We start from the raw sequence: 12011 nt of genomic DNA, 5'->3' as shown, positions 1-12011 counted from the left end.
TGCAAACATCTAAGTGCACATTTTGTGTGGACATGCTTTTAAGTCCTTTGGGTAAATACCAAACAGTGTGATTGTTGAATCATACAGTAAGAAAACGTCTACTTTGTGTAAGAAACTGACAAACTGTATTCCGAAGTATCTGAACCATTTTGCTTTCCCACCAGCAGTGAATGAGAGTTCTGTTGTCCTGTATCCTGTCCAGCGTTTGGTGTTCTCAGTGTTCTGGGCCATCCTAATAGGTGTGTAGTGATATTTCATTGTTGTTTTAGTTTGCATTTTCCTCATGACATATGATGTAGAGTACCTTTCTGTATGCTTATTTGCCATCTGTATGTCTTCTTTAGTGAGTTTTCTGTTAGGGTCTTTGGCTCATTTTTTTTAATCACGTTGTTGTTTTCTTGAAAGTGAAAATGTTAGTTGCTCAGTTGTGTCCAACTCTTTGCTACCCTATGGATTGTAGCCCACAATTCCTCTGTCCAGCGAATTCTCCAGGCAAGAATACTAGAGTGGGTTACCATGCCCTTCTACAGGGGATCTTCCCAACCCAGGGCTTGAACTGGTGTTTCCTGCTTTACAGGCAGATTCTTTACTGTCTGAGCCACTGGGGGAAGCCTGTTTGTTTTCTTACTGTTGAGTTTTAGAAGTTCTTTGTCTATTTTGATAATTGTTCTTTGTCAGATGTGGTTTTTGCAAATATTTTTTTCCCAGTCTGTGGTTTGTCTTATTTTCTTGATAATGTCTTTCAAAGAGCAGAATTTTTAAATTTTGATGAAGTCCAGCTTATCAGTTTCTTTCATGGGCTGTGCCTTTGGCATTGCATCTAAAAGCTATTGCCATGCTCGCTTTGGCAGCACATGTACTAAAACTGGAATGATATGAAGAAGATTAGCATGGCCCCTGCTCCAGGATGACATGCAAATTCATGAAGCATGCCATGTTTGAGAAAATTAAAAAGTCATTACCATTCCAAAGTTCATGTAGGGTTTTTCTTATGTAATCTTCTAGGGGTTTTAAAGTTTTAGGTTTTACATTTAGATCTGTTATCTATTTTGAGTTAATTCTTGTGGAGGGTGTAAGATTTGTATCTAGGTTCATCTTCCTTTTTTTGCATGTCGATGTCCAGTTGTTGAAGCAACATTTGGTGAAAAGACTATTTTTGCTTCATTGTATTACCTTTGTTTCCTTGACAAAGATCAGTTGACTATATTTATGTAGATCTATTTCTTGGCTCTCTGGTTTGTTCCCGTTTTTTAAAAAATAGTGTTTGCTTCTAAAAGCTATGCAATTAACTTATTTTTATGTTATTTTAAAATATACCATGTAAAATAGATAAGAGCAAGCTTCCCTGGTGGTTCAAATGGTAAAGAATCTGCCTGCAGTGCAGGAGGCCTGGGTTCAATCACCAAGACCCGGGTCAGGAATATCCCCTGGAGCAGGGAATGGCAACTTACTCCAGTATCCTTGCCTGGAGAATTCCACAGGCAGAGGAGCGTGATGGGCTACAGTCCATGGGGTCTCAAAGAGTCGGACACAATTGAATGACCAACACTTTCACTTTACCATGTAAAATCCATAAGACCAAGAATTTTTAAAAATTATTGTATCCCCAGTAAAGAATAACTTTCAGAATGTATATTGGCCTTCTGTAAAAATCTGTTGAATAAATAAATGAATAAATCACTAAATTAGAAAGTTTTGAAATACAATGCAATATAGGGTACAATAATACTGATTTCTTGAACTTAAAATCTTCTGTTCTTTGATGATTACAGATATAAAAGAGGGACTTCCTTCACACTTGAAGAATATATAAAGTTTTAAATACTATACATTTTTAATTTGCAGATTCTATGCCCCGAGCTGATAAAATTTCAATTCTCGTTTTTAAGAATAAATGTAAAAGATAAAAGGATTCTGACACAAAGAGAGATTTGAGTGCCACAGTGAGCCAAAAAGAACTTATTCCACTTATTTTTTCTTCTATATCTTTGAAACTAACAAGAAAAGGGGACAATACTTTTCTCAAAAGAGTAGTTATTTTTCTCCTCTTTTCTTGAAAATCCCTGTGGATGATACAGAGCTTACAGAATCAGTCACCAAACAAAGCTGTATTCTGCACTGTAAGAATCATTTCCTTATGCCTTTGTCTCTTTGGAGACATTGACACATCAAGGTAAACACTGGCATCTGCATACAGGCTTAGTCTTGTATGACTCTTTGTGACCCTTTGGACTGTATGTAGCCTCTGTTCCCAGGCTCCTCTGTCCATGGGATTCTCTAGGCAAGATTACCAGAGTGGGTTGCCATTTCTTCCTCCAGGGGATCTTCCTGACCCAGGGATTGAACCCAAATCTCCTGTGTCTGTCTCCTGCATGCAGGTGGGTTCTTTAGCTGCAGAACCATCAAGGAAATCCTCATACATTTCTGCAATAACTTGAAGCACTGGGTGTATTTCATCTACATGCCTTTGTTTATCACACAAAGCTTCTTGATTTAAATTGTGCTTTGGTGGACATCCCCCTGTGCCTGCAGGTAAGAGGTGTGGTTTTCATAATGATAGGGGCTCCTGCAGGAAAAGCAGCCTCTGTGATAATTTAGATATAACGAGGTTAATTTCCTTTCTTCTCATTTTCCATAAATTCATGTTTCCTTTTGTTCTTGGAGACAATGTGTATTTGACATTTGAATTTGTAGAAGTAATGAATAAGCTAAGCAATCTCTTTTGAAAGAAAAGTATTACAAGGTGATAAATGTTATTAAAATATATTTCTCAAAGGGAAATCCTTCTACATATATAATTTTGCTGAATATAAATGGTATTCTCAGGAGGCACAGTGGTAAAGAATCTGCCAGTCAATGCAGGAGATGCAAGAGACACACATTCGATCCTCTGGAGAAGGAAATAGAAACCCACTCCAATATGCTTGCCTTGAACATTCCATAGACAGAAGAGCCTGGCAGGCTACAGTCCACAGGGTCACAAGCAGCTGGACATGACTAAGTGACTGAATAGATTTTTCAAATTAATATTTAAAGTCATGAGGTTATGTAGATGTACAGACTATGATTGCTAATATATTTTTAATAATGGTAGCTGAAGAGATGAATCTGTAATGGTAAATTCAATATAATCAAAATATTTCTGTTCTTTCTTGACTGAGATTGCATTTTTACAAAATATCATTTCTGAAATGAAATTAGACCCAGATGAAATGCATTGTTTTATATTTTGGATGAATATAAGTATATTCATAAGATATACTTAAAATAAGTAAGAGTTGGAGGCCCATAGAGGTTCTTTTCCCCCACTAAAGAGGAGGGAAGACCTGCAAAATGGTAGCACTATTGAAACAAATAAAGCTATTATAATTATTGGAATTCTGCACAATTTCAGGAGAGAGAACTGAGAGCCCCATTTTATCTTTGATTGATCAATAGATTATGTTCATTCAAGCAACATTTATTAAACATCTCCTATGGGCTGGGCACTGGAGAGGGAAATGGCAACCCACTCCTGTGTTCTTGCCTGAAGAATCCCAGGGACCAGGGAGCCTGGTGGGCTGCCCTCTGTGGAGTTGCACAGAGTCGGACAAGACTGAAGCGACTGAGCAGCAGCAGCAGCAGCATGGGCTGGGCACAGTGCTAGGAAACAAAGATGAATGCAATGAAAATCTTGGTCTCATGGAGTTCATATCTCAAAAATACAGGTATGCTTTTGGTTGGTACATTTCTTATGCAATTTGGTTTGCACTACAAACCAATATTTTTATCATATATTTTTCTGATTATTGATATAGTATATGAAAATTCCCATCTCTTTACTGCCTAAGCAATGGTAGGCATTGTTTTATCTTTATAATCCTAGAACTACATTAAAATATTGCTTTTCATTTGGTATCTACTTGTACATTTAAATATAGTGACTCTAATTGTTATAAGATTACATAGAAATAAATAATCTATTATTCTTAATTTAGGTTGCTTTCAATTTCCTGCTGTTTATACTGCTGCTGCTAAGGCGCTTCAGTCGTGTCCGACTCTGTGCAACCCCACAGACGACAGCCCACCAGGCTCTGCCCTCCCTGGGATTCTCCAGGCAAGAACACTGGAGTGGGTTGCCATTTCCTTCTCCAATGCAAGAAAAGTGAAAGTGAAGTTGATAAATTGAAAGTGAAAGGATAAATTCCTATACGTGATGTTACTCAGTATAATCATAGGGAAATTTTAAAAACTTTTGGCAATATTTCCAATTTGACTATATACTTTGCAAGAGCAGTCTATTTTAAATTCTGCTCAGTTAAGGTCTTACATTAGCAAGAATTTTCATTTTCACTTTCATTCTGATATGTGAATTGTGTTTCATATCCCTTAGTACTCTGTGCAAAAGTCTACATTTTCTTAAACATTATTCACTATCTTGTTCTTTCATTTAAGAGGATTATGGTGATGGATAAATAAAATTGTAGAGTGCAGATAATTTCTTGGAATCATAAAGTCTCTGATTATATTCAGGTTTGGCATCTTTGTTCTTCAGTTACTGCATTTTCAGAGTTAGTTTCTATTGGGGAAGATTTCAATCATGTTCATGAAAAGCAACGATGTCTTGTTCAACATAACTCATGAGCATGAGGTCAATCTATATATCACACACTACCCTTGTTTTGTTGCTCTGAATATATATTTTTAACACTGAGAATCACCAGAGAAGAAAAAAAAAAAAAAGGAACCCTGAGTTACTTCAGTTCAATTCAACAAATGTTTATTTAGTGTCCATGATATATTTGACTCCATCTATCCATCTAGGTACAGATTGGAATCAAGATTGCTGGGAGAAATATCAATAACCTCAGATATGAAGATGACTCCATACTTATGTCAGAAAGCAAAGAAGAACTAAAGAACCTCATGATGAAACTGAAAGAGGAGAGTGAAAAAGTTGGCTTAAAACTCAACATTCAGAAAACTAAGGTCATGGCATGCCCCATCACTTCATGGCAAATAGATAGGAAAACAGTGGAAACAGTGACAGACTCTGTTATTTTGGGCTCCAAAATCACTGCAGATGGTGATTGTAGCTATGCAATTAAAAGACTCCTGCTCCTTGGAAGAAAAGCTATAACCAACTTAGCATATTAAAAAGCAGAGACATTACTTTGCCAACAAAGGTCATAGTCAAAGCTATGGTTTTTCCAATAGTCACGTATGGATGTGAGAGTTGGACCATAAAGAAAGCTGAGTGCCAAAGAATTGATGCTTTTGAACTGGTATTGGAGAAGACTCTTGAGAGTTCCTTGGACTGCAAGGAGATCCAACCAGTCCATCCTAAAGGAGATCAGTCCTGAATGTTCATTAGAAGGACTGATGTTGAAGCTGAAACTCCAATACTTTGGCCACCTGATGCAAAGAACTGACTAATTTGAAAAGACCCTGATGCTGGGAAAGACTGAAGGCAGAAAGAGAAAGGGATGACAGAGGATGAGATGGTTGAATGGCATCACTAACTCGATTGACATAAGTTTGAGCAAGCTTCTGGAGTTGGTGATGGACAGGGAAGCCTGGTGTGCTGCAGTCCATGGGGTCGCAAAGAGTCGGACAAGACTGAGTGACTAAATTAAATTGAACTGATGTACAGATACTGTAACCATGTGAGGTGAGGTCTAGTAACGTTGGTTATTGCATTTAGCTATGGAATTTACTCATGGTTAGCAGAGAATTCCCAATACTTGGAATTATTTCCCGTATGGTACTCTGTGCTATTTCCATATAATAATTATGGATGTATGTTTTTCTCACAAGAGTTAACCTGTAGTATTTAACTCAGAACAGTAAAGAAAAGAAAATATTTCATATTTTCTAGATCTATATCACCTAGAAATTGACTAATTCCCCGAATATGTCTTTAAAGTTGGTTAAATAGAGTCAATGCACGGGAGGTTTTTGCTACAGTCACTTTGAATCACCATGAAACTCTATGAATGTCACTCCAGGAGAATATGATGAAAGCTAAGTGTGGGTAAACTTAAGAAAGAAATTCAAAATTTGATTTAAGAGATAGAAAGGAAATGTTTCTATCAACAAACAGAAATCAAGTTTTTTTTTTTTTTTTTTTTAACCTTGAAATGGCTGTTTTAAGTGAATCTGAAGTTCTGCAGCTTATTCAGTAGAAATTGAAAGTATAAAAAGATATATTCTGAGATATATTTGTACTCTTACCAGATATTAGGGTGCTGATGTCTCATTTAGTGTAGTGATATTGGCTATAGTGAATATTATATATATATTTTTTTCCTTTCTTTTTTCCTTCCTTCCTTTTTGTATTACATGCTAGTAAGGAAGCCTCATCATGTCAGAATTCTGCTCAGAAAACTCCTGGTGAGGGACACACTGCCAAACACAGCCTGAGTGTGTATGCCAGATTGAAATCTCCTCGTGATTTTTGTCATGCTGCATAGTAAGCTGGCAGCCAAAAAGAGGCTCAAGCAGATTGCCTTTCCTCCCTTCTATTTGCAGTTATTCCTTAGGAGAATGTTCTTTATCTTTGGATGGAGCCGGATTCCAAATATTTAGCTCCTTTTCCAAATAGCATTTTGAAAAAAATTCCATTCACTCTGTCAGATATACAACCCTCTGAATTATCAGCTCTGGCCTGAAATTACATTCTCCCACTTTTTAAAGATGCACAGAATAGCATGGCCATAAATGCACTGACTTAAAGTTCTCCTTTAAATAGGAGAAAACTCATTCTCACCCCCAAATGGTTTTCAGCAGTCTTCTGTCTGAAAGAGTATTTGAATGCAAGAAGACCATTGCCAAAAAACTAGATGCATATGTGTGTATGTGTGTGCTAACAGTACCCAGATATTGCTAAAACTCTTAAGATTAATTCTGTCTTTTAACTAGAGGAGGAAAAATATTTGCTAAAGAACATATCATTGTAAGGGCATTTTTTGATAGAAAACATTTATTTTTGTCTATTAAACTCACAACTGAATATCATTGTTTGTTGGGAGCAGAAAGACATGAAACTGTTGATTAAAAACTTTTGCATATCTGTACCATAACAGTAGTACAAGTTAAAGCTGTATCTTAAGAAAGTTGTGGTTTAGTGGAAAAAAGTTCAGGGCTCCTAAAAGAACAATGGCCAAAGGAGCCAATTATCTTTAAATTGTCTGGTACAGTAGGAAGAATTCTTCCATCTTTTTTCACATAAAGCATTTTTAGTCAAGCCTAATATCACTATTTCACACTAGTCATTGTTTTTCCTGGACCCTGAGTGACTTTGGGTCAAATCCTGGCATTGCTGCAGTGTTCATGATCTGGGGCAGGTTGCACAGTTTCCTGAGAGTTGTTTTGTTTGTCTGTTGTTGTTGTTCAGTTGCTTAGTCATGTCTGGCTCTTTGCGACCCAATGGACTTCAGTGTGGAGGCTTCCCTACCTTCACTGTCTCCCGGACTTTGCTCAAACTCATGTCCATTGAGTCGGGTATGCCATTCAACCACCTCATCCTCTTTTACCCCCTGCTCCTCCTGCCCTCAATCTTTCCCAGCATTAGGGTCTTTTCCGATGAGTCAGCTCTTTGCATCAGGTGGCCGAAGTATTGGAGCTTCATTTCAGCATCAGTCCTTCCAATGAATATTGAGGATTGATTAGAGGAAATAATGCATAGTGTGAGGTTTCACTGAGTATATGTGAAAAAAAATGTCAAATTTGTTAGATTTAAGAAATAGTGGTTTACTTATTCTATCATTTGAACTAGAGAGCTACCAGTTGGACACTGGCCCCTTAGCACACATTTTGCTCTCATTAAGAATTACTGAGCTTCTTCATCTTGGTAAAGGACATCTATGAAAACCCTATAGGCAACATTACACTTACTGGTGAAAGACAACTCTTTTTCTTCAGACCCAGAACAAGGCAAGGATGTCTACTCTCACTACTTCTATTCAACATTGTACTGGGGATTCTAAATAGGACAGAGCAATAAGATGGGAAAAATAAAAGCAGACAGATTGGAAAAAAAGAATTAAAACTATATTCATTTGTAGTCGATCTGATCTTATTAGAATCCTAAAGCATCACTATGAACAACTCCAATAATTTAGCACAATGTGAAATACAATTGTTATTTTTCAAGCTTTGTGTGTTGATTTGACTTCCTGGAAAATAACACTTTCCTTGGTCTGCCTTGAAAACAGGATATTTTCTCCCACTGACTTTCCAGAAATTTGTCAAAAATTTGTTTCTGTTTTCTACTTGTCCTCTCTTTCTGCAATTAAATGGTAATATTGACAAGACAGTCAAAAATTCAATGTGACATATAGGGTCTTTCTACATTGTTTTCTATTTGGGAGAGTTATGATGCAAGAATGAGGGAAAGAGAAGAATAGTGAAAAATAGTTGGGATCAACATATTCACACTTCTCTATTTTAAAATGGACAACCATCAATATCTTACTTTATAGCACAGGAACTCTGCTCAGTATTATGTGGCAACCTGGATGAGGTGGGTGTTTTGAGGAGAATGGATACTTGCATATGTATGGCTGAGTCCCTTTGCTCCCCACCTGAAGCTATCACAACATTGTTAACTGCTATTCTCTATGTGAAATGATTAGCCCCTCAGTTGTGTCCAACTCTTTGTGACCCCATGGACTATAGCCCACCAGGCTCCTCTGTCCATGGGATTTCCCAGGCAAGAATACTGGAGTGGGTTGTCATTCCCTTCTCCAGGGGATCTTCCTGACCCAGGGATCGAACCTGGGCCTCCTGCATTGAAGGCAGATTCTTTACTGTCTGAACCACCAGCAAAGCCCCTATACTCTATTATAAAATAATAAAAAAATTAAAAATAAAATAAAATTAAAAATATACTTAGTTACTGCAGTGAGAAGGACAGAATCAAATATGATGTGAAGGAGGAATAAAAGCAAACAGATAAAAGAATTGGGAATATGCACTAGGGCTTTCAGTGAATTTATGGAAATGGAGTCCCTGACTAGAACAATATGATTACTGACGATGGAATGGAAAGAGAACCATGTCTGCCACTGTCTGCCATCCCTTATTTTTCTTTTAAACTTGCATTGAGAAAAAACATTTTCTGCTTTCTCTTATATTTACACTACATATACTGTTTTATTATACTTTCAAACTGGTTAAATTAACTTAAAAAATTAACCTTAAAGTCTAAGTAATTAAGCATAGAATTAATGCAGACAATGTTAAAGTTGTGGCCCTATGGGCAACTTAGAAATATAATTTCAAGTTGATCCCCAAATAAAAGGTGAGCCTGCACCAAGATCTATAAACCAGAAGAAAAATAGATTTAGATAAAAATGAATCATTCTTCAATAACTTTTGTTTGGCTGATTTCATCTTTTGAAAAATTGGAAAATGATTCTTGTCTTTTGACACAGCTAGAATTAATGAGGATGGATGGGAACTATTGCAAGATAAGAAAGTGTTATCCATTCTTTGTGACAGGAAAACTATGCTCATTTTATTGTTTGGTATCTTATAGTCACTTTTCATATGAAGAATTAATTGAAGACATTAAACATTTTAATTTAAAATCAAAATGAGTGCTTCTTTGTTCACCCTTGAGTAGGAACACCCTGAGTGACATGAGTAGAAATGGTGCTCCATATGAAGTGGTGAATTGGCTTTTTCCCTGCATACAGATTGCTTAAGCAACTGGAAAAAACTTCACTGCTTTATTTTGTATATTAAGGTATAGGTTAGGCAAAAGTTCACTAATGCCGTTGACTCATCTGCATATAAAATGTCAAGTGCTATCCAGGAAAGAGTGCTAAATGTTCCACAGCCTTGCAAATTTGCCTAATAGAGGAGAGAGTGCATTAATTTACCATTAACTTGTTAAACCTCATTGCAATATTTTCACTTTTTACACACTTTACAAGTCAATTGAAATAAAAGTTGCAGGAGTTTTATTCGGTCAAAGGAAAAACATAACTAGATTTTGCCTTTTCAATAGTATCATAAAATGCCAGAATGTTATAGTTTATAAGTAGTGAAGGTTATTCATGTAAGGCAGATATGAAGTTCCAGATGGTAAGGAAAACATTTCTAATCAATTTTTATTTATGCCTACTGTAAAGATGCTGCCTTAGTGAGTGAAGAGTACAATACGCTATTCAATGGCATATAACATCTTGTATGATGCCCGTAATAACTGAAACTTCTGAAAAGAAATGGAATAAGGTTGACAAATTGGAAATAAGCAAGATGCTGCCTGCTTGCCATCTCAGAATTTTAATAAAGCTATGGTTGAAAATATTAAGAAAGGATTCTTGTGATAAACATAGAAATGACTTACTGAAGAGGACTAAGGGTAGTTGGTATCACTTAACATCACTCCCCTTTCTGTGCATGTGTAGTCAGGGAGGTTTCCTGACTTTGAGAATGAGGAATATGTGTTTTTTTAATCTTCTATCTGGGCTTCCTGCATGGCTCAGTGGTAAAGAATCCACGTGCCAATGCAGAAGATGCAGATTCAATCCCTGGGTGGGGAAGAGTCCCTGGAGAAGGAAATGGCAACCCACCACAGTATTCTTGCCTGGGAAATCCCATGGACAGAGGATCCTGGCAGGCTACAGTCCCCGGGGTCACAAAAGAGTCAGACACAATTGAGCAACTAAACAACAAAGAAAATAATGTAACATAATAATTCTCATTATAAAATAATTTTCATTAAATCCATGGCTGTGTGTGGATGTAGGTCTGAGTTTCTTACATCCTGTACATTGCATTAAACATTGCTTTTTCAAAAAAACTTTTTTTCCCATAAAATATATTAAAACAAATAGCTAGTCATTAGAAATATCTCTATTATTTTGTATTAAAGGATAAATGCAAATATTTTATGTTGAAATTGTATATAAATTATGAAGCCACATCTTCCCATAGTCAGTAAAGAGTTATAGGAAGAAAAAAATATAGTTTGACTTTATTTACTCCTATAAGTTTTCTCTATTTCATATCTTATCAAATAAATTTTATGATTTTTTGGGGGGAATTTTTGCAACCATTATCAGGAAAATGTGAATATTTTGAGATGTGTCATCAAAGGAAAGTATTTTTTATGTATTTTTGGCTAGTCAATGTGAAGAAACGTTTTTTAATCCGGTAGGTAGAATTTTTTAAAGAGATCCTTCTGTCACGTGAGTGTATGTTCCTCGGCTCTTTGTCTCGTCACAACAAAGATTTGGAGTGACGGACATTAAAGCCCCCTCAGCGTGTCACAGCTCTCAGGTCTTGGATAGACCGTGTTATAGCTCTCAGGTCTCGAATGGACCATGTTATAGCTCTTAGACAAATCAGTGTTACAGCTCTGTGTTACAGCTCTATTTTATTTAGAAGATAGCAGGAAAATCCATCTTCAAGGCGTGAGGGCACGTAGATCCAAAGACACGAGGAGAGGAGTGCCCCAGCGTGCGGGAGAGGGAGAGAGCTAGTTTTGGCTCCTCTATTTATATGTTTATCTCTCCCTGGGCCTGTCCTATGTAAATTGGTCCAGCCAGGAGTGTTGTTTGTTTTACCTGAGGTTCTCACTCCGGTCCTCGGAACTTCTTTTGTTCTATTTTCGCGGGCTTTTCCCTTCCTTGTCTTTTAGCCACCGCTGTTTTGGACTCCTTTTCCCTATTCTACCTACCTAACACTTCCAAATAGCACTGTGTGTCTGTCCTCCATGGACTGTAGCCCACCAGGCTTCTCTGTTCATGCAATCTTCCAGCAAAGAATACTGGAGTGGGTTACCATTTCCTCCTCCAAAGGATCTTCTGGACCTAGATATTAAACCCATGTGTCTTGTGTCTCCTGCATTGGCAGGTGGATTCTTTCCCACTGTGCCACTTGGGAGGCCCTCCAAATAGCATTATCCAGATGTAGATACAAAGTTTAATTAAAACTGTAATGGGATGGGGCAGGAATGAGCTATAGCAGCCTTGCTTAGCAGCCCTGCTCAGCAGGCACTGCTGTGGCCCCAACCTTCT

At 37.1% G+C, this 12011-nt stretch overlaps 1 non-coding gene across 1 annotated transcript; it reads left to right on the top strand.

The window, feature by feature from the left end:
* Positions 1-835: 835 nt before the first annotated feature.
* LOC147380262 (U6 spliceosomal RNA) lies at positions 836-942 on the top strand. The gene has a single exon (XR_015135510.1). It is a non-coding gene; the product is annotated as a U6 spliceosomal RNA (small nuclear RNA).
* Positions 943-12011: the final 11069 nt, after the last annotated feature.

This window comes from Bos grunniens, chromosome 1, assembly GCF_055505025.1.
Source record: "Bos grunniens cultivar Pamir isolate PY7600 chromosome 1, Bosgru_T2T1.0, whole genome shotgun sequence".
NCBI classification, from domain to species: Eukaryota; Metazoa; Chordata; class Mammalia; order Artiodactyla; family Bovidae; genus Bos; species Bos grunniens.
Note: the sequence above shows the minus strand (reverse complement) of the source record. Positions and strands in the feature narration are given on the sequence as shown.